This window comes from Canis aureus, chromosome 38 (genome assembly GCF_053574225.1).
Source record: "Canis aureus isolate CA01 chromosome 38, VMU_Caureus_v.1.0, whole genome shotgun sequence".
NCBI lineage: Eukaryota > Metazoa > Chordata > Mammalia > Carnivora > Canidae > Canis > Canis aureus.
Window position 1 is genome coordinate 13,700,816 of NC_135648.1, and position 24,075 is coordinate 13,724,890.

The 24,075-nt window shown below is 34.5% G+C and overlaps 1 long non-coding RNA gene across 2 annotated transcripts in view; it reads left to right on the top strand.

Moving 5' to 3' along the window:
• Nucleotides 1–24,075, top strand: part of LOC144307195 (uncharacterized) — a 185,764-nt gene that overhangs the window by 39,423 nt on the left and 122,266 nt on the right. For both annotated transcript variants that reach the window (XR_013374129.1, XR_013374130.1), the window contains exon 2: nt 16,870–16,973. This is a non-coding gene — a long non-coding RNA (uncharacterized LOC144307195). The remainder of the gene's footprint in view (nt 1–16,869; nt 16,974–24,075) is intronic.

The window sequence follows — 24,075 nt, forward strand, 5'->3', positions numbered from 1 at the left end:
AACAATATTAGATTAAAACTATTTGTGTCTTATAAGTCTGATTGCCCACTTGCATTTATAATCACAGTAGAAGTACTAAAATAATGAAAATGCCATTAATAATAATAATCATAGTTAATAAAACACTGAGCACTTTGTATATGCCAAACACTCTTCTAAATACATTGCTATATTAACACATTTAGGAATCACAACAAATCTGTGAGTTAGGTACTACTTACCATCTACGGTTTTTATAGATGAGAAAAGAGAATCACAGAGGGATTAAGTGGCTTGCTTACATCCCACAATAACCACAAAATGGCTGAATGAGGATTTGAATGTAGGCATCGTAGGTCCAAAATGCACACTTCATAAATGAGCATCTTGCCTCTTAAAATTCCAATAATATCTTACTAGAAATAGTAAACAGACATTAATATTACAAAGGAAAACTCCCAAATCTCCTGAGCAAGTGCTCTTAGCCAGGGAACTCACTAAGAGATAGAAGAGACATTAAGTCTTATGGGAAACTGGATGATTATCCATAAAACATAACTTTGGGGGTAAAACATTGTGTTATTAAATTACTCTACCAAGTATAAATAGTGAAAGATATCGGGGTAAATGTCCTTAGGTACTTTATTGGCAAGGCCACACATAGGGGCCTAATAAACGTTTGGTGATGAGAAGATCTTTGCACAGATAGTGAAATGTGACTGATACTAGCAGGAGTAAGAAAAATGTTATGAACCAGGAGGAAATACTAGGAATCTGTTAAAGAGAAACAAATCTTCAAATCAGTGGAGCAATGACCACAGGAAGAAACCAGATCAAGCAATTGAAAAGATATCGTATTATTTAATTAAGCTAGTAAGGTATAAACAACTGTAACAAGTCACATTGATTGAAGAAGATATGCAATTAGGCTAAAAATTAAATGCCAGAATATGTAACATGACTATCTTATAACCACTTGATATGTTGCTCAAACATTAAATAGGGTAACACTTTTTAACCGCTGATTAACCTATGTCACATTACACATACAATATAAATTATCTGTGAGTGATGAATGATCTACAATCTAATGTTGTGGTTAGGTCAAATATGACTATTTCCAAAAATTAATTTAATAAAATTCTGGGAAACATAGACTCTATGTCATAGTTAATAGTAAATGTCAATCTGAGCGTAATTGAACATTCAGCTATCTGCCAGTCAAAACTAAAAATAATGGTGAACTTCATGCAGCATCAGAGAAAATAAACACATATATGACTGTAGAAAAATAGCCAAGTAGATAATATTTGTGTTTCTAAAATACTACTATCCTTTCCCTGAAGATTATAGATGAGAGGGTATTAAACGCAGATGAAAAAGAAGCACTTCAGAGGTCACTGTAGACGTCCAACCTAGGGATGACTGCAGCAGTGAGGATGAAGAGAAGTGTCTGGAATCAAGAAGCATTAAAGGTAGAATCAGCATAACTCAGTGACTTAAAAGACCACAGGGGAAGGAAACACAGACAGTAAATGTGCCTCCTGAATTCTGGGATAAGCAACTAGCCCGTTAGTGTGGATGCTGCCAGACTGTATAAGCAGTGAGCTCTCCCCGGCACTCTGAAGATCTCGAAGGTGACTAATGTGTGGACTTTGTCAGCAGAGGGACTTGAAATCTAGTTCAGCTTATAAAGAGTACAAGGACTCTCCTGTTTGGGCTGCAATGCAGGGGACAGGTCACTAGATTAAGTGCGTTCAGTTCCATTAACACAGTAGACAATCATTCATTTGCCGTGACTACAGTAAGATAAAGACACTTTCTAGTTATTTGCTTTTGGTTACTACTATTTCAAATATTTTTGTTTTGAAAATACACTATACCTCTATATATGTTTATAATACTTTTTGTAGTTTCATAAAAATAAAAATTCATAAAGCCTTCCTTCCATTAGCTTTTTCCCCCATTCATACAGTGATGATGAATGGTTTAGATCTAAAGCTTTATTTGTGAAATTTATATATATTTATATACGTATATGTATGTAATGTTTCTTTTTCAGGTCACACTTTTCAAATGATTGGCACTTGGGATGTTTAAATAAGAGGCCTGGGGCTTCTATAAATATAGAAACAGAGCACAAATTAATAGCAATTTTTGTTATTTTCATTTATAAAAATGAAAATGTACAATAACATTTTAAAATGAGTTACTGCCTGTATTATGGAAACACCTTCTATTTATGGACTTGAGGGATAGATGAAAATCCTATTTTTTTGAAGGAATACAAAATGTTATCTGTTTTAATTCAGACATTCACTAAGGCCCTACTTTGTTCCAGGCCTGTTGGTAGCAATGGAGAGAAGATGGGTAATAAAACAGACGAGGCCCCTGGCAGAGGCATAATTAAACAAGCCATTGTATTACAGAGCATTAGGCCTCTGAGAGAGCACATGAACTATTCCTGTCAGGGAAACAGCATGTGTCAAGGCTACACTGTGCTTGGCTGATTTCAGAAAATGAAATGGAGTGCAGCCCCTCTGGGCATGTGAGAAGGTGTAAGTAGTGGGGCCGAAATGGGAGGAAGCCAAAGCATGAAATCATGGCCAGGTGATGAAGAGTCTTACGAGCCAAAGGTGTATTTGAACTGTCCCATTTGGGCAAGCGGTACCTATTCACAGATGTTACATGAGGGAGGGACATGTGATTTCTGTGTTTTAGGAAGGTCCCCTCTGGCTACAATGTGGAACTAGGTTGGGAGGGAATAGGAACGAGAAACAAAAGGAGATGCTGCAGGCAGTTGCAAGAATTCAGGCTAGAAATGGATGTCACCTGCTTGAGAGAGATGGCGACAGGAACTTAAAGACCTAGAGGGCTGAGGGGGGGATAGGAGAACTACTTGATGATAGATTGCCGAGGGGTGAGTGGTGGAGGGGGGCGGAGACCAGATGACACTCAGATTTCTAATCAACCAAAATATTTACTTAGGCAGTGCAAATAGCATGTGCATAATCTCTTCTTTTAAGTTTACTGGCATTATACAGATTTATTCACATAGATCAAGGTACTACATTCCTTCTTTAGTCTACAAATACCTCCTAAGCCTTACCACTAAGTGCACTGGGGATGTAGCAGTGAGTGACCAAAAAAGCTTTTGATGTGCCAGTATGTTGAAGAAGATGTATGTAGATCCTTGAATTCTAATATACTAATTGAATTCCTGGTGACTCTGTGGTAGAGCTGTAAAAAGCGCAGGCTGTGAACACAGTCAGGTCTTGAACTCTTAATTCTTCCACTTATTGACTGTGATGTTAATTAAATTATTCAAACTCTAAGCATCCATTTCCTCATGAATAAAAGGGAAATGATAATTCTATCTCAGGTGTTGAGATTTTCAGTTAAATTTGTTGCCATAAAGTTATTTTCATTCCTTCTGCCCCTCAGAATACAACAAAAACAACTAGAATGATCAAGAGATTAAGAGAATGGAAGAGAGGGAGAAAGAGAAAGGAGAAGGACAACTTCCAACGAAACAAGGAAATTATCTCATTGCCTCATCACATTATTTTGAAAAAAGTAGCTGCTAGACACAATCATTTTTTTGTATTAAATGATAAACGATGCCAAGAATTGACACATACTTCAGGATTTTGGAAAGGTTCTGTGTTATACATGTCTAATTCTGAGATATTTAGTGCTCAAAGGCAGATCTGATGATCCGACCACAGAATGAGAGAGTAGTATAGTAGAGACCCAGCTCAACTCCTAGAGAGGGGCGGGTAGAGCTAAAGAAAAAATGCCTCTCTACTGTCTGTAACACAGCCTCTCAGCTGAGGGATTGGCCTTGACCAAAGGCAGAGTGATGTAGGAAGGAGAAGCTGTGGGAGACAGACATTCTAATAGGTGCGGAAACTATGTCCCCAAAGCAGGGAATGATGAAAACGGAGATCTGTATGATAGGGCACAGGGCAGGGCAGAGGTGATGGAAGGGTATTGAGAATCATTTAAAAAAAAAAAAAAAAAAAGAAGAATTAAAAAAAAGACACTGCAGTTGAAATTTGGGCTGAAACAATTCCTTTCACAAACCTCACTATAGGATTTAACATATCTGAGATGTCTTTGGAATCAAGAGCTCCAATTCCTCGGGGTTCTTTTTCTTTTCTTTTTAATTAGCATTTAAAACATATGCAGAAAATAGCAGAAAACATACACTTACACTCTGACGAATGCTTCTAAAGCAAACATCCAGGTAAGTATCCAGTGAACACCAGGTTGAGAAATAGAAAATTGTCTGCAGCCGGAAGCTCCAGCTCTCTCTTTTTCATCATTTGTCCTTCGTCCTTGCCAGAAGTCCTACATGCTAATATTTATGAGAAGAATTCCCTTCCTTTTCCATAGCTGTGCCACTTCTCTATGTTCTCTCTACACAATGTGATTTAATTCCGTCTATTTTTGAACATATGCAAATAGATCATATTATACGCATTTGTAATGTCAACATTATGTTGTTAACATTCATCCATGCCATTTTATATAGGGGTAATTTATTCATTTTTATGGATATATACAATCTTCTATTGTGAATATATATCACAATTTACTTAATCATTATATCTTGATGTCTTGTTCTAGTCCTATTTCTGCTTCTACTTTTTTCTCATAACAAGTAGAGGCATTTAAAATTTGTGAGATAGTTCTCCTAATGTTTCCTAGCAGCACTACATATTTGCCTTGAGGAAAACACAGAATACATAACAGTAAAAAAATAAAAAGTTCTCCATTTAAAGAAATTCTCCTATGTTGTTGGGTTTAAAATTCATAGCAGCCCTGAGAAAGAGACCATCTCTTCATTATCAGAAACAGTAAAATCATTCTTTATATTCACAATTTGTAATTTAGAGTTAAATTATAAAGTACAGAAATATTATTATGAAGACAGTATGTAAGTTTCTGATATTAAGTCGTGAAACAGGATGGTCTGATAGATGAGATAGTGTAGTACAGGTTCTTTGGGTTATGAGGTCATAGGCCACTAAATCTAGCTTGAAAAAAATGGTATTTAATTGTGAAGCCTATCAAAAGGACATGTACTATACCTTTATGAATAACTGCAGATAAATAACTACATAAAACATGTTCTGTGGCAGCTAGAACAGGGAAGTAAGGCAAAGGTTTTGCTCTGTCTCCTGAAGATTGCAGCAGTTTCTCTCATTTTTGCCTCATTCTATATTTCCCTCTTGTAAATAACCCTCTTTCCCCAATGTTATTTGGAATTGACTGAGGAGTTGAAAATATTCGTGTTTCACTGCATGTACGTTTCTTTCCTCCTAACCCTGTTCTTTCATTTAGCCACGAATTATAAGATTATATTTAGCCCTGCCCAAGACCTTTCTTTTTCTTTTTTCTAGGTAGAAGATATGAACAATCAGTTGTATTAATTTTACAATAAATTGTCTTGGGGTTAATAATGTATTATTTTAGCAACCCTCAGTTGAAAATCTATAACTGCTTCTTATTTTTCACAAACAGAGCTATCCATCTCTTTGGATAGCACCTAGACTACCCAGTTATTGATTGTTTATAAATACATAATAGACTGTTCTTTAGGAATCATTTCCCCTATCATTACATCGATTACTTGGCCTATCTGGTAGCCTTTCTCTTAGGTTAAAAATGTGGGTGGTGAAAAGTGTGCTACTTAGTCCTCAATTGTTTCCTAATTCCATTTTCAGTATTAACTTTTATAAAATTTATGTTATTATTTTCTTCCAGTTTTGTTGAAAAGTAATTGCCATACAATACTGTATAAGTTTAAGGCACACAGCACGATGGTTTGGTGTACGTATACTGTGCAACACTTACCACAAAAGGTTCAGCTAACATCCATCCTCTCATATAGATTCAATAAAGTGAAAAGAAAGAACAAAAAAGGGGAAAAAACAATTTTTATGTGATGAGAACTCAGGATTTACTTCTTTTTTTTTAAGATTTTATTTATTCATTCATGAGAGACACAGAGAGAGAGAGATTGAGGCAGATACGCAGGCAGAGGGAGAAGCAGGCTCCATGCAGGGACGTGGGACTTGATCCCAGGTCTCCAGGATCACGTTCTGGGCCGAAGTCGGCGTCAAATTGCTTGGCCACCAGGGCTGCCCCAAGATTTAGTTTCTTAACAACTTTCCTGTAAGAGATACAGCTACGTTAGCTTTAGTCATGTTGTACCTTCCCTCCCTAGTATTTATTTATCTTATAACTGGAAGTTTGTATCTTTGACCAACCTCCCCAATTCTCTTTCAATTAATACTTCCACATTGGATAATCACAAGTTTGATCCCTTTTTGTATGAGTTTGTTTGTATAAGATTCCACATATAAGTGAGGTCATAGAATATTTGTCTTTGGCTTATTTCACTTAGCCTAATGACTTCAAGATCCATCCAAGTTGTCGCAAATGTTAGGATATCCTTGTTTGTTCATTTTTTATGGCTGAATAATACTTGATTAAATGAATATACTGCAGCTTGTTTATCTGTTTACTCATCATTGAATGAATACCCAGGTTGTTTCCATGTTTTAGTAACTGTGTAAAAGCTGCTATGAACATGGCAGGTGCAACCACCTTTTCAAGTTAGTCCTTTCATTTCCTTTGGGTATATTTCCAGAAGTGGAATTTCTGTATCATGTGGAAGTTCTTTTTTTAAGTTCTCAAGGAAACTCCATACTTATTTCCATTGTGGCTGCACCAATTTACATTCCCAACAGTGTATAAGGGTTTTCTTTTTCCACATCCTTGCTAGCATTTATTATCTCTTGTCTTTTTTGATGATGGCCATTCTAATAGGCATGAGGTAATATCTCATCATGGTTCCAATTTGCATTTTCTAATGACTAGTGATGTTGAGTATCTTTTTACATACCTGTTGGCTTTTTGTAGATCTTCTTTAGAAAAATTCTCTTCAGGGATTCCTGGGTGGCTCAATGGTTGAGCGTCTGCCTTTGGCTCAGGGCAAGATCCTGCAGTCCTGGGATTGAGTCCTACATTGGGCTCCCTGCATGGAGCCTGCTTTCCCTCTGCCTACATCTCTGCCTCTCTCTCTTTCTCATGAATAAATAAAAAAATAAAGTCTTAAAAAAAAGAAAAGTTCTCTTCAGGTTCTCTGCTCATTTTTAAATTGCATTCTATACTTTTTTTTTTTGCCACTGAATTGTATACATATTTTATATATTTTGCTTTTTTTTGCATTCGACTTAATTTTATTCATCTGTAATATTTTATATATTTTGGATATCAATTCCTCATCAGATATGTGGTCTGCGAATATTTTTCCTATTGTGTAGGTTGTCTTTTCACTTTGTGAATAGCTACTTATGCTGTACAGAAGCTTTTTAATTTGATGTAGTTTGGTCCCACTTGTTAATTTTTTATTTTGTTGCTTATGCTTTAAGGGTCACATACAAAAAAATCATTACTAGGATCAAGGATCTTTGTTCTATATTTTCTTCTAGGAGTTTCAAGGTTTCAGGTTTTACATTTTGAGTTAATTGTTTTTAGTGGTGTAAGACATGGGTCCAGTTTTATTCTTTTACATGTGAATACCCAACTATCCCAGCACCATTTATTGAAGAGACTTATTTTTTTCTTTATTGAGTATTATTGGCTCCCATGTCAAATATCAATTGGTCATTTATTCTTGGGTTTATTTTTGAGCTCTCAATTTAGTTCTACTGATCTATTTGTCTGTTTTTTTTTTTTTATGCCAGTATCATACAGTTTTAATGACTATAGCTTTATAGTATAGCTTGAAGTCAGGAAGTGTGATACCTCCTGCCTGTTTTTCTTTCTCAGCATTTCTTTGGTTAGTCAGAGTTTTTGTGTGTGCTCTTCCATATAAATTTGAGAAGTATTTTAAATTTTTTTTAACTTCTGTATTAGAAGCCATTGGAATCCTGATAAGGACTGCATTAAATCTAGAGATGGCTTGATAGTACCGACATTTTCACAATATCAATTATTCAATCCATGAGCATTATGGTGTACTTTTCCATTTATTTGTTTCTTCTTCAATTTCTTTCATCAATTTTTTTCTAGTTTTTAGCATAAAGATCTTCAACCCCTTCATAAATTCATTCCTAAGTATTTTATTGTTTTTGATACTATTGTAAATTGGATTTATTTATTTATTTATTTATTTATTTATTTATTTTTCAGCAATGTCATTGTTAGTGATTGCACACTACTGATTTTTGTATATTAATTTTATAATCTCGCAAATTTACTCAATTCATTGAATGGTTCTTTGGTTGAATCATAAGGATTTTTAAACATAAAATCATGGCATCTGCAAATAGAGATGACTTTACTTCTTCCTTTCCAAATCTGATACCTTTATTTTTTCTTGCCTAATTGCTTTTGTTAGGATTTTCAGTACTGTGATGAATAGGAGTGGAAAGAGTAGGCATTCTTTTCTTGTTCCTGGTCTTAGAGGAAAAGCTTTTATCCTTTCACCCTTATTTAAAATAATTCTTGCTATTTCTGCAGGTGAATAGTATATAACGCTGTGAAATCAGCTCTGTTTCTTCATTTACCTTTTACTGTTAATTATTTCTCATACAATTTCTTAATTTTTTAGTCACACTGAGAAATGGTATAGGTAGCTAAATTACAATGGAAGCCAGGATATATCATTTCAATATCTAAAAAGGGTTATAAGAAACCCAAATTTTTCATAGGAATAGTAAAAGCAGGTGCTAATTGAAGAATTTAGGATGGGATGATAGCATAAGCTGTGACTACAAGGAAAAATGAGAGATATGCTGCCTATAACACTGGAAGTGACAAGAGATGCCATTTTAAGAAGTCTATAACAAATGATCAAGATTTTTAACATCTTTATTCCAGTTTTGTAAGATTTCAAAGTTACTTCAATCTATTGAATAAAATTATTTTAAATTTTTATTTCAAGTTTTATTAACCTATGCCTCTTTTCCACTGTTCTCTTATTGATATTTATTCCCAAACATAGGTATCAATTTACATTTGATTGAGCTTAGAGTTTAGGATGTTCCCATTTTGTAACTAGACAGGAGTATTAAACAAAAAATACTCTTCTTTGATGATACTAAGAGGCTAAGCTTAACATCTTCTTTGGCAAATATGTTAACGTCTTGAAAAAATAAGTTACACTTTTAAAACTATTAGGGCTAGGAGACAGAGCTCTTAATCTGCCATTTATTAGTTTTATGATTATCCTAATCTTTTTGAGTCTTGATTTTACGATCTGTAAAATGAAAATAATATCTGTCTTTTAGGTTAATTGGTGGATTAGAGATAATATGTGCAAAATATCTGAGTGCCTACTTTCTAGTAGGCATTGAAAATGTTTGATATGACTCAGGAAACAACAAATGTTGGCAAGAATATGGAGAAAAGGGAACCCTCTTACATTGCTGGTGAGAATGCAAACTGGTATAGCGACTCTGGAAAACAGTATGGAGATTCTTTAAAAATGGAGCTACTCTATGACCCAGCAAATGCACTAGAAGGTATTTATCCAAAGGATGCAGACATAGTGATTTGAAGGGGCACATCACCCCAATGTTTATAAAAGCAGTGTCTACAATAGCCAAAATATAGAGTCCAGATGTCCAAAGACAGATGAACGGATAAAGAAGATGTGAGGAATATATTTATATTCATATATATATATATATATATATATACACATATATGTGTATATATATGTGTGTATATATTTTATATGGAATGTTAGTCTTCAAAAAAAAAGAAACCTTGCCATTTTCAGCAATGTGGATGGAACTAGAGGGTATTATGCTAAGTGAAATAAGTCAGAAAAAGACAAATATATTATATCGCTCATATGTGGAATTAAGAAACAAAGCTGATGAGCATAGGGGAAAGAAAGGAAAAATAAAATGTGATGAAATTATAAAGGGAGAGAAACCATAAGAGACTCTTAAGTATAGGAAACAAACAGGATTTCTGGAGGAATGGGTTAACTGGGTGGTAGGCATTGAGGAGGGCACTAGATGGAATGAGCACTGGGTGTTATATATAATCGATGAATCACTAAACTCTACCTCTGAAACTAATAATACACTATAAGTTATTTAATTGGTTTTAACTAAAAAAAAGAGAAAATTTTTGCTATGGATGATATTCTATGACAGATTAGTCAGTGGTTGGATTACAATAGAATGCTTATTTTTTAATACGTTATTATGATTAACATAATTTGTACTTTGTTCTATAATCCTGCAAAGTAAGAAATCTTCTAAGGGATGCCAATATCACATCTAAAAAATATCAGTGATGTTAAATCTTTTTCCTATTGTCTTGCCACTATGGCATGGCAGCAGACATTCTCACAGTCACTATTTTGGTGATTCTAAAATGCTTATGCTATGTATCAATTAATTGCTTAGTGAAGTAGTGCGATTGTCTCCATCTCAATGTTCACATTGGTTAGTTTGTTAGAATCCCAACAGAGAATATCATAGAATCAAAAGTAAAACTTAATCTTCTGTTGAAAACAAAAATTATTTTTTAAGACATTCCAGAGACATGGGCATTTAGTTACTTAGTTACTTCTAGGAAGTAAGAGGTACTCAGCCTAACTTACCCATGCTATTTTCTGGACAGTTCTCGTTATTATAAAAATATTTCTTATATTGAGCAGAAATTCAACTGTAACTGCTATCCATTAGTCATACTTCCATTCATTGCAGCAGCATAAAACAGATTTATATCTTTCTCCACATTATAGATATGAGGAGAATTTTTCTGTGCCTGTAAGTCAAGTTCAAATTCTTTTGGCATGGTCTATATGTTTTTCTAATCTACTTACCAGCTACTTCTTCCCTGCATATCACATTTCAGCAACAGTAGGTAACAATCTGTTTTTTTGGTCTACATGTACTCTTTCCAAGGAATATTGGAAAGTATTTAAAACTGGTATTATCTCAAATATGCCTCAAAAAACAACTTCATGCTATTCATTGGGTAGTTCTAAAACGACATCATTTCTCCCTTGATAAAATCCTATTTATAATAAATGATCCAGGTTTCCCATTTTGTGACACTTAAAATGTTCTAAATTGAGGGACACTGGGTGGCTCAGCAGTTGAACATCTGCCTTCAGCTCAGGGCACGATCCCAGCTCTGGGATCGAGTCCCGCATTGGGTTCCCTGTGAGGAGTCTGCTTCTTGCCTGTGTCTCTGCCTCTTTTCCTAGGTCTCTCATGAATAAAGAGACAAAATCTTGAAAAAAAATGTTCCAAATTGGAACATCAACTCAATTAATTTGTGTTAAGAAGAATATTTTGGAAGAATAAGGTAATATAAGCATATTTGAATATGGAAAAAATTGGAGAACTTTTAGAGCAAAAATATGCTCTCTGAGAGGAGTGAGTTCATGTGGTCTTTATCTGATGGACTGTCAAATTGCCTAAGTGAGTCCTTAGCTTGCAAAAACACTATTAAAATTGTAAATGTAAAATATTTAGAAATAAAGGAACGGTTTAAGTTTCTGAAATGAAATGAATGGATACACATGATAAATATCAAATTTAGTTATATTCTGAAACAAATCAAAGATCATTAGATGCTACACAGTTAGTTGCTAAGTACTCAGCTTTTCTGCCTCCTCCAATTAAATTTTATATTTATATTAGAATATTTTTATTATATGAATTATATATGAGTAATAGAAATAAGTATAATATAATAATTATTTAATCCATGTTTCTACATTTTGTTGCTGTTTAGCTATGGCTAAGGCTCCAGGATGCTTTTGAATTCTTTCTCAGAAAGCTCACTTAAGTATTTTGACAGTTCATCAGATAAAGGCCACCAGGAATATAACTGTAGTGTAATAAACAAAGTTTATTAGATTTATAACTTCCTGCAGCAAAGGAGAGAAAACACCATGAGAAACTATGGATTGGATATCTTAGTAAGAAGGGAGAGAGGCGTTTCATAGGATTTGGGTGTACACTGAGTAACTCCAAAGTGGGATTCCAAGAAGGCAAGGATTAACTCTGGATTGAGTATCAGATGTGAGTAAATTATTGTTAAGAAAATAGCAAAAAGATAAAGGGTTGTGTGACCTTGATTGTGTCCCATTATCAATATTTTAGTTTCTAATAAGAATACCATAGTCTGACTACTAGCAGAGCTGAGACACAGACTTAATGTGTTAAGAGTTTTGGAAATAAACATATATATCTGAAGAAAGCTCTAGCTGAAGCTTTGGATGTAGGTTGGTATCCAAGGATGCTTCTCTGTGTGACCCACTTGGCCCAGATCCTTCAGACAAGAAGGACATATTCCATTCTCTCTGCTATGACTTCATAGCAAAGTTTCTGAGAGTCTTTGGTTTTAGAAAGCAAGGATTTTTAAGCACTGTGTTCTTCATGTTGATAAACAAAAGATGTACAATTTTATTCTGATGAAAGTAGAACTATTTAAAAAAAAGAAAGTAGAACTATTTATTTAAATACACTAGAATGCTCAGGTTTAAACTATATTATTTTTACATATAGAGCAATCACACTTATTAGAAAAATAAAACTACTCAATTAAAGTAAATAAAAAGTGCTAACTTTTCATTTCATTCTCAGAAAACAATTTGAGCAACCTTCAGGAGATAGATTGCTTTGAAAGACTGTGTATTATTTTGCTTAATTGATTAATGACTTTTGAAATTTTAGCTTCAGGGACTTTTGAAGATTAATTTAAAATATAATACTGCTATTGATTAAAATAATAATTGCCTTATTATTTAAAGGTTGTCTTTCTCCTTCAAATGAACTTGTACTATTTCTTAAAAAAAAAAAAGTGCCAGATCATCAACATCTGAGGTAGAGTCAGAAAGAAGTGTAACTTGATAGTATTAAAGTATATCATTTTAGCATCATTAATCTTTACTTTTCAAGGAAAAGGCAATAACTAATGGGTGAAATTGTTATAACCCATGAAAAGTTAGAGAATCCTCAGTCTGGAAGTACAGAATATCTTTCCTACTACAATTCCATGCAAACATTAATAATTTTTTGGATAAATGCAATGTCAGCATCTACAGACTTTGAATAAAAGCAGTTTCCTTTGCTTAATGAGCTAATGTAACCTGTTAATATTTCAGGTCACTACCTTGAGAGCTTTCAGTACTTAAGTAATTTGGACTCACAGAAAATGAACAGAGAGAACAAATAGATCAATACATGATTGCTGAGGCAACGGCAAATTTGTAGCATTTCACTTTTCAACATAAGATTTTAAGAAAAGACAAAATGTACTGCGAAAATGGAAAATATTCATTGCCAAACAGCAAAGTTATTCCTGTGATAAAACATAAGCCAAAATATGTTGTAAAATTGGCTTGTTATAAAAGAATACTTAACCTTAATGAGATGCAGGCAGGAGATGTGTTATAAAACAATCTGCTATGTATTCAAATTGGGAAAAAGACAGACTTATCCTGTAGGTGTCCAATGAGGTATAGTTATGGAGACCTTGTCCTAGGGTGATTTCATCAATAGGGCAATGATCTAGCCAGCACCTAGAGGCTAATGATACTATGATGCATCAGTAATTTTTAAATTCCATTAACCAAGGACAAAAAAAAGTTAAATACCTCATTAAAAATGTACAATTACAAAATAAAATTATATGAAATTATTAAAGTTTTAGAAGTGATAATACTTATAGATTTGTATCTTAGGTTTAATCATTTATATTACTATCAAAAGCTATAATGGGTATGTAATAACTTTAATTAAAAATCTCTATACAAAGCAGTTGGTATTTGATAAAAATCAGAATGTATACTATAGATGGGGGATTGGAAAACTTCAGTTTAATTTGAATTTCTATAATGTCAACCTAAGGCTAAGAGAAGCCACATGCCTATGGGAACCAAGTTATTATCCCTTGGTGCAGCATTGTCTATGATTGCTGGCTTCACTGACTACTGGATATCAGAACTTTTGCATATTCACTTGGCAAAGAGCCCCATACTGTGTAACTGGGCCCATTGTGGTAATAAGACAAATTTTTAATTATATATGTGTGTTCAGAACTAAGGAGAGGAAATATTCATCAGCCTCCCTCAAAATCCCAATAATCTTTAATGAGAATTTTGAAGCTCTGAGAAGTCAAATAATAATCACAGTGAATTTTTTTTTGCCTCGATGCACTCTCCCTTCCCATCTTCTCCTCCTCTTCTAATAGAACAGTCTTGAGAAAATGAATTTTGAGGTATTAATTTAGCTCGAGAACAGAAGTACATGGCATATCATTTCCAAACTGTGTACTCTAATTTGGACTGCTAACGTAGTGGTTGCCTCCAACCCATGGAGATGGCAAAATTATCCATCTTCTCTAGACAAGTCTTAACAATTTTGTACAAAAAAAAAAAAAAAAACCCAAGTTACATTCACTTTCTTTTCTCTGTTCCAAGTAATTTTTTTCATTTCATGTTTTTATTTCCTTGCATTTCTAGACTTGTCTCCGAATTTATAGTTTGCTTAAAGAAGCCCCACAGAAGCACTTTCAGTATCCATGGTCACATGTCCATGAGGATTAGCATCTGGGAAAACAATGTATTCTAAACCAAAACAATACTCTTCAAAGCTCTGAGTTGGGTCTCCATCTTGATAAAATAATTTAAATGACTAATACTCTTTGGCACTGTTTATGATATTTAAGATTTAAGGCCAATAGCTAAAGACTATTTGATACGTATATTCAGGCTCAGCTTCACTTTCATATCTCATGGCTGATTTTGATCTGCATTAGTAACAACTTCAAGAGTCTTCACTTGATAGGACCTGAGCATCAAGCCAAACCCGAGGCCAGTCTGACTCTACCATGGAGCCCCAGGTTCTGCTAATTGCTCCAAAGTCTTGAGTCTAAGTTCCTGGCCTCCTGATGCACAACAGTGTTTCTGAATCTCATCCTTAATCCTTCTTTTCTTCTTTGCCATTTTAGTGTTAGACTTCTGTTTCCAGGTTAAAAGCCAAGCATGGGCTCATGCAATCCCTGCCCCAGAGAACAGAAACTAACCCATAGTCTTAATACTGGGAGAAGAGCCTTCCACCTCAAGGTAGAATTTATTTAATAAATAGGTTTGGGGACGCCTGGGTGGTTTAGCACCTGCCTTCGGCTCAGGGCGTGACCCTGGAGTCACAGGATCGAGTCCCCACATCAGATTCCCTGCATGGAGCCTGCTTATCCCTCTGCATATTTCTCTGCCTCTCTTGCTCTCTCGCTCTTTCTAACTCTCATTAATAAATAAATAAAATCTTTTTAAATAAATAAACAAATAAATAATAAATAAATAATAAGTTTGTTGTGTTAAACTGTTAGTTTCTGTAGATGTAACTTTAAATAAGGCAAATATGACTCCACTGTTATTTAAGTCAAAGAATGTGAGATGAAGGGGATCCCTGGGTGGCTCATCAGTTTAGTGCCTGCCTTCGGCCCAGGGCATGATCCTGGAGTCCCGGGATTGAGTCCCACGTCTGGCTCCCTGCATGGAGCCTGCTTCTCCCTCTGCCTGTGTCTCTGCCTCTCTCTCTCTCTCTCTCTCTCTCTCTGTGTGTCTTTCATTAGTAAATAAATAAAATATTAAAAAGAAGAAAAAAAAGAAGGTGAGATGAAAGCCAGTTACACAAAATCAGGTTATGATAGATGCTATTTAAGAGAATGATGGGATATTGTGAGTCCACTCCGACCATCCTCCTCCTCAGGACAATGAATGTAGCCTTCTTCAGATTTTTGGTTGTGTGTTCTCTTTGCCAACTAAATATCAAAAGTCAATGGAGCCGCTCATTAATTTATTCTTAAGTCATATTATATCTCACTTGAATATTAAGATTCTACTTTATGTCAGCCACTCTATGCCAGGTCTTAGGTCTAGTGATGACAAACTAAATACGATCCCTGCCTTAGCTAAAACACAAAGTATCATTAACTTATATGATGAGAAAGGACAGGTTAGTATGTGAGAGGTGGACAAGGAAATTACTCTGGTTATGTTGAACTCTTATTTATCTATCTATCCATAAATTGAATCTAACTCTTTAGATTGATTTTTTTTTTTGGAGGGAAAGTATCCAGCCCTGGCTATTCCACAGTCTGCTTTCTTACCCCTGACTACATGGGACTACAGTTTTTACCTACTCATTCTAACTTCCACTCTACCCCAATAGGTGACCAATTATGTATGTTCTGGTGAATCTCTTCATGTCATATACTAATTTGATGTTACTAGTAACCTCCAGAAATAGAGTTTCACTAATCTCTTAAAAGTGAAAAGTAAATCTGAAAGAGTAAAGAAAGTTTTGGGAAACTTAAACATAGCCAAAGATAATGGAGAAAAAATATATTAGATGTAGATGTAGATGTAGATATGTGTGTGTGTGTGTGTGTGTGTGTGTACAGAAAATCCTATACAATGGAAGTGATCTTTTAGCAATCTATTACTGGCAAAAAATATTACAGTAGTAACTTTACATGCAGCAAGAATTTGAAAATTTTATTAAATACATTTTGTGAATTGCTGCACCACTTTAGGAATCTTGTATTTTCAACAGGAATATAGAAATTGAAGCAATATTGGTCAATATTCGCAATCCTTCTGGTAGAGATGACTAACAATAACCCCAGTTTTACATTTCCATTTACATATTAGAGAAATATCCCAGAAAATAGCTTCCTACCCAGTACATTCCCCAGCTTTGGTGCATCTAGGAGTGGGCATATGACTGGTTTTTCTCTGCCAATGAAATGTAAACAGAAGTGATAGGTGTCATTTCTAGACCAAGGTTTTAAGAAACTAGTGTTTATTCCCCATATTCTTCTTTTTACCAGCTATAGTTAAATTAGATGTGACCACAGATGGAGGAAGCCTGGCATCTGCATCACAACATGGAAGGAGTGATCTGCCCATGGGGAACAATGCTTTGATATCTGATGTAAGCAAGAAATATTTTTGTTTTTTCCTGACGTATTAGAGCCTACATATCATAACAGCTGCTGTTACACTAAGACACTCTTGCCATATATTGTAAAGATAAGAAGCACTAACAGTCAAGTTTTTATTCTTATTCAAATTAACTAAGTCTCAAATCTTGGATCAAACGTTTTGATGTGAAGAGATGACTTTAAAAAGTATTCAAACTATTCTAGAGTGAAGCAGTTTCTGGAGATAGAAAGGGAGAAACAATTTACATCAAAGTTTTTGAAAATATGTGCCTGAAATCTTACTAAATATATGTTCTTCCAAAAATGTGTTTCATTGTCAAATATATTTAGAAAACAACATATAAAGTATCCCATGGCTAGAGTCACAGTGCACTTTATCACATTAAAGGTGTTAAAAGACCCGAAAACATACTGCTTAGTATTTATTAATCCCATGTTTTTCAAACTTACTTGACAAGGCAATTCTTTTCCCCTTGTAATACCTGTTAATAGCCCATGGGAATGTGCTCTGAGAAATATACTAGAAATGTTGGCTATAATTTACTCTGAAATGAAATTTAGCCTCACATGAGCCCACCATGCAAACTGATTACCAAATTTTACTGGCTGTATTTGCTTTTGCAACAGCAAATAGTGGTTCACCTCTAGTCACTGGTGTCAGAGGCTAGGAATTGAATCTCGATTTTATCACTATACTTGCACGAATGGGAACAATTTTATCTGGGCCTAAGCTTCCTCTTTGCAAGATCTGTTTGTTATGAAGATTAAATTGGTTGATGGACATAAAGTTCTTATGTGTATAGCACATAGTAAGCATTTATTAAATGTAGCTGGTAATATCTATTCCCCTCTTTAAATAGTAAAGCTACAGAGGAGGAGTAGAAATCCAGCAGAGTATAAAAAAATAAGTAAATGCCATCAGCCCAAAGAGTAAATGGGATGCAGTGAATGGATACATCCCCTTTCAAAATAAAAACAAGAGATTCATTACTAAGGGAGCAAAATGATAAGGACAAACAAAATCTGATGTTATTATTTTGTATTTTTATAACATTTCCCCAATGTGTCTTTATTTTCTTCTTTTTAATGCCTTTTCTCCTGAAATTAATGGTAAAAAAAAAAAAAATGCCCTTAGATGTAATCAAGAATGTTCGAGATTTCTTGAAGAGATGTATGAAAAGAAAGTAGTAAGAAGGAAGAGCCTGGAACTCCTCTATGCTCCTTAGAGCAATGAGGTGTGGTCAAAATATGGGAGGTGGCAGGCATAGGGAGCTCAGAGCCTAATTAAGTCTCAAGAGAAATCAAGACTACATCTGAATTATGAAGAAGAACGAATACAGAATTATAGGAGGGCAGTCTATAACAATAGGGACCTTTCATCTCTTTTTTCCTCCCTGCCTTTAGTATTTTTTTTAAATCCCAGTGCTTTGTCTTCAGCTTTTTACAAATATTTTAAAAATATTTTTAAACAATGGGATTTTTGATCTAGAAGCTCACTTTGGAAAGATGAGATCATTTGTTTTGGGAAATGAGTGTCTAAGGGAAGCAAAAGCAGCAACAATCAGGTAGACAATTTAAGTAAAGCTTTGACCCCTGGGCTCAGCACAGATGAAGAGTCCTTGTGTAAAACAACAGATAGGGAACTTAAGCACCCAGTCCTGGGCAAAATGTTTCAAACAATACAAGATATGTAGAGAATAGGAGACCTTTGAGCATAGCATGTATTTGTTATTTGTATCTTTCTTTCCGTACTGCCTAGACCACTGTCATGATTGGAGAAGGTGTTAAAGACATATATGAAACATATGTCAACATATATCAAGTTCCCAAATCCCATTTGAAGCAAACTATTAAACTCATACCAGGGAGGGACAAGGGAAAGACTCCAATACTTGTAGATAACTATCCTGTACACTAGCTGCATTTTATTTTGTGAATAACATGCCAAGTTAATCAAAATAAACGTACTTTTCTTCAACTTCTCCATAAATTAAAGGGTTTTTTAAAAGCCTTCTTGGCCTTCTCATGGTGACCTGACACCCACTTTTCTACTTTTTCTCAACCGTGTCTATAGTTTTAGTTATCCTTTGCATGAGTAAAACATGAATTTCTTCCCCAGAACAGCTCTTTTCTCTGGTTCCTGAGTAATTTTTTAGCTACACATATATGTCCAAAATAGAACTCTTGACCTCCAACCCAAATCCATTTAATTTGCAAATTCATAAGTTAGGAATTACTTATGGCAATTCTCTGATCTTCACCATCCACATGAAATCCACCATTGAGTCCTTCTACATGCCATTAAATCATCTGAAACATCAGTTTTATGATTATATAGAATTTGATTTTTGATCCAAAATTTATTTAACCATCTTTGAGGTAGTTGTTTCTCATATTTTTTGTCATATGTGACATGCTTAGCAGATTTGGTTGATATAAACCTCACCACATTTTAAATGGAATTGAATGTTTTTATACATCCTAATAAATATATATTGAATAATAAATAAATCAATTAATAAATTCTTTAGCACTTCGCTATTGATGGTTTTATTTTATTTTATTTTATTATTTTACTATTGATGGTTTTAAACCTTATAGAAGACATATGTCACACAAAAGTAGAATTGGTCTTTAATAGAGGAAAATAACGGTGATGCTAAATGTTTTGATTACTTTTGAAACTAATAGTGTTGAATTTCCTTCACTCTCCATGCATTTGTAGATGTTTTCATCAGGGTCTCAAGATTTGATGCACAAAAGACACATGACGATTGTTAACCTTACAGAACTTATAGGCGTTTCAGATTGCCCCTAGATTAAACTGCTCCTAGAGAAGCCCAATTAAATGCTTTTTTATTGATCATATTAAAGGAGACACTTGCTTTGTGAAAATGTTTTCTTGAAATGGAAAAAAAAATTTGGAACATATGATATAGAGATGGGTAAACTATTTACAGTTGTTGTTTTTCTGAACATGATTATCATCATAACTACTACTTACTGAGTACTGACTATAAGAACTGTATTAGGCACACTCAGTGTTTCTTCCTGATGATCCGTTGCAAATGATGATTATTGTTATTGTTATCAGCATTTTGCAAAGAAAAAAACCTGAATCTCATGTAGTTCAAGACATTTTTCCAGGGCTACTACTGACACAGAGAACTGGTATCACCTATTATTAAAATATTACTTAGAATGCTAGATATGGCTAAATTCACCACCTTCTGAAAATAGACCACTTCAAAGACATGGACAACAAAAATTATTTCATCTTCATTTCCTATATCCTGTGTTTGAATCAATTTATTGATAATTATGTATCCCATTGGAGTCTTATAATTTATGATGATAAATAAATTGTATTGAGCAGCTTATATCAATATATAATATATAATTATTTTATATAATTATATAACATAATTTATATAATTATAAAATACATATAATATTTATATATATATATAAATTGCACTGATTTAGTCATTACAAGAAATCTGAGATAATTTCCGCTGTTTACTCGTTCTGTGACTTTTTACTTCCTGTGTGATCTTGGACAAGTTAATTGAACTTATGGTGCCCACATTTCTTTAAGAAATCTATCTCAAAGAGCTGTTGTAAAAACTAAATTAATTAAATCATCTAAAATAATTAGCATACACCGTCCTCTGGAAAACCAGCACTGAGAACAACTGCAACAGTCAAAGTTCTAGCTGTTTTTCCTGTTGTGCTCGAACATTATCTTTCTGGCAAGACTTCCAATTCCCCAGCTCAGTTAGAAGTCTGATAATAAGGTAGCTCTGGTGGCTCAGCGGTTTAGCGCTGCCTTCAGCCTGGGGTGTGATCCTGGAGCCCCAGGATTGAGTCCCACGTTGGGCTCCCAGCATGGAGCCTGCTTCTCCCTCTGCCTGTGTCTCTCTTCCTTTTTCTCTCTGTCATGAATAAATAAATAAAATTTTTAAAAAATTTAAAAGTCTGATAATACCCTGATAATATAAGGGTTGCAAGCTAAGTATGTTGCTAGCATTAACGGAAGAAAATCAACCAGAGCACCCTTAGCATAAGCCTTTATTCTAGAATGCTAAACATGAAAAGTTTCAGAAGAACATCTAACTTGAGAAAAGAGGGTGAAATGTTTTTTTGGGGGGAGAGTGGGGGTAAGTGGTGAGGGGGTTAGCAGCAGGAGGCTGTCTAAAGTTTAACCAGAGAACTGTCAGCTGAAGTATAGAAATTTGGGAATGGGATTAAATAGATGGTTATGGTTGATTAGCAGCTACTATTTGGAGAATCTGGACTTAATTGAGAAAAGTTTTTTGAGAGTTAGCAGGCATTGTTTGGACAGTCTGGATTTATCTAGAGGGGTGAAGATGGACAGTTAGAAGTCAATGTCAAATGCGAGAGGATGGGGCAAGTGGAACTGCCAGGAAAAGGATGTTCAAAATCTTCGGGAGAAATTCTCAAGTTTCATGTTTTTACCATTTTTATGTTTACAGTTGTTTTCTTATAATTTTTTTCCTACAAGAAAATGTGACTTTCTGCAAGAGAGGAATTGTTATTTTTAATTTTTTCCTTCAATTTACATTTGTGGATTAAATTAATAGACTCTTAGGTCCCATCTTCTATATACATATAGTTTCAGAAGTTTAGGGTAACTCAGGAGTCTCAGCTAGAATGGCTTAGCCAATCCAACATGTGCAGGTCCACTTAAAATGGGAAAACTGCATTCTTAAGCCTCATGCTTGGAAAATATTTCACAAAGTACATTCTGTGAAGTACTAGGTTTGCAGATTACATATCAACAAAAGTTAATGAGGAAAGGTCGTTGTTAAAATGTTTAGAAAATGATGGGCCCCACACTGTTAAATGAATGTTCTCTATGTAAATTTTTCTAGGTTTTTTTTTTTTCTTTTTCTATGATCATGTATTATGGCTAAGGGGAATGTATTATGAAACGTATCTAAGTTCATTTTAAATGGGATTCCCTTCTTTTTCATCTAATTCCACCTTTAGGTACAAGTATCTGACAATACATTTTCTGGAAAATGTGAGTCTAGGATATTTTTTGAGACACATTTCTTAAACACAGGCTTATCATATTAGTTCTGCACAAGCTATCTCGATATCAGAACACAGCAGGAAAATAGAAAAAGCTAAGGCCTGCAAAACCCACATCAAAATCCTTGTTCCTTAGTTCTCAGTGGGAAGGAATGCAAGCCAAGGTCTTATAATTGTTTTCTTACATATAACAAAATAACACAGCAAATTACAATTCTGTAATTAGTTTACCAAACTTCTTCCTCTCAGTTCCAAATTCCACTTTATCTCAATTAGCACAAACCATCTCTCTTTTCATAAACAAATAAATAATGCCCAGAATGATTACTTTTCTTATCCAACAGCAAGAAATAGACTCAAAGATGGATAAATGCCCAGAATGTAAGCCTTTTGCTTCCCTAGGCGGCCCTATTGCCCAGGGCACCTGACTGCCATGCACTACTTTCTTTCCTCAGATTTAACTCCCATCGGTTTCTACAGAAACCCATTAGTTCTCAAATACCAGAGACCTCTATCACAGGCAGGTTACTTAAGTCTTGGAAATGTATCTACTCTCTTTCTAGGTAGGTCTTCTACAGCCACCATCTTCGGCAAAATTTAGTCCTCTTAATTCTATTTAAATCAGAGAGTCATTTTTGGAAAAAGGACTTCACCTAGAACCATAGGTATAAAACTTAATAAGCCTTTCTCACCTCATAGATCTTTCTCTGTGGATGTGTGAGAGATGAGAACATGAACAGCTCCTGACCTCAGTTATAGTAGATTTTATTTTTCCTAAAGAAGAAAACACAGGAACTGAATTAAGGTACAAGAAGCCTATATTCTAGTGTTCCTTTACTATAGCAATTACTCTTTAATTGCATATTGATAAGTGAATGTGTTCACTTGGTAAATGAATCAATAATACAGATAAGGAGACCACATGGGCTGAAGGAAGGCCCCTCCCCGTACTTGCTATTTTGTTAGTGGCTTGTGGTGTGTATGTTCCTACAGACCTATTTCTAAACATTTACTTTTATAAATCATGTACTAGCCCAAAACATATAATAGTGTTGTGTCTGTTTTTCTGTAAATAAATTGTATTTCTTCTTTTTTTTTTCTTTCTGAGCGCTGTGTATGAGATCTTTCCAAATTGGTACATATGGACTCACTACATTAATCTTAACTACAACATAAGGCATTTCTGAAGTTTCTATTTGTGTTTTTTCTAGATTTCAGTTCCTCTAACGAAAGTCTCCATCTTGTCCTTTATTGTTTTGAACACATTATATATTGTTTTATTACTTTTTGTCTACCAAAATGTAATATAAGACTCCCCTGCAGCGGGTCTTTTCTACTGGCTCTCATTTTTTTTTTTTCATTAGTAATTTAAGTTTAAATCATGGTAAGACTATTAACTTTTTATGAATGCCAATTTTTGTAAGTATAAAAAAAAAAAGTAGAGAGAATCTGTGGCTCTGAATAGTAATACAACATTCTCCAGAGGAAACTGTAGTTTATTCCCGTCAGGAATGGAGTTTCCTTTGAACTCTGCTTCAGTTCTGAGGGCTTGTCTATTTTGATGCATCATTACTCCTGGTGTGTAATTGGTCACAACCGAAAGTCTGGAGCATTTGCCAAGTCCCTTCCACCACTGCAGGATCTGAAACTGACTTCTTTCTTTCTGACCTTGGAGACTAATGAAAGCTTTGCTTAGGTTTTTGGACTCTGTGCTGCTTTGACAAGTGCCTCAGGTGGAAAAATGTTTGGCTCACATCTCTTCATGTCCCTTTTTTTCTCCTGTATCTTCATTTCTTCACTGTTTTGGTAGATCTGACCCCATCAAGCTTATAATTTTAAATATTTTTCTTAGCTCTTTTAGAGCATGTCTTATACAAATGAATCCTCCACAGCCAGAAATTAAACTACTCTCAGATGGTTTTTAAAAACTTATTTTTTTAAAGATTTTATTTATTTACGAGAGAGAGAGAGAGAAAGAGAGAGGGAGAGAGAGAGAGAGAGAGAGCAGAGACACAGGCAGAGGCAGGCTCCATG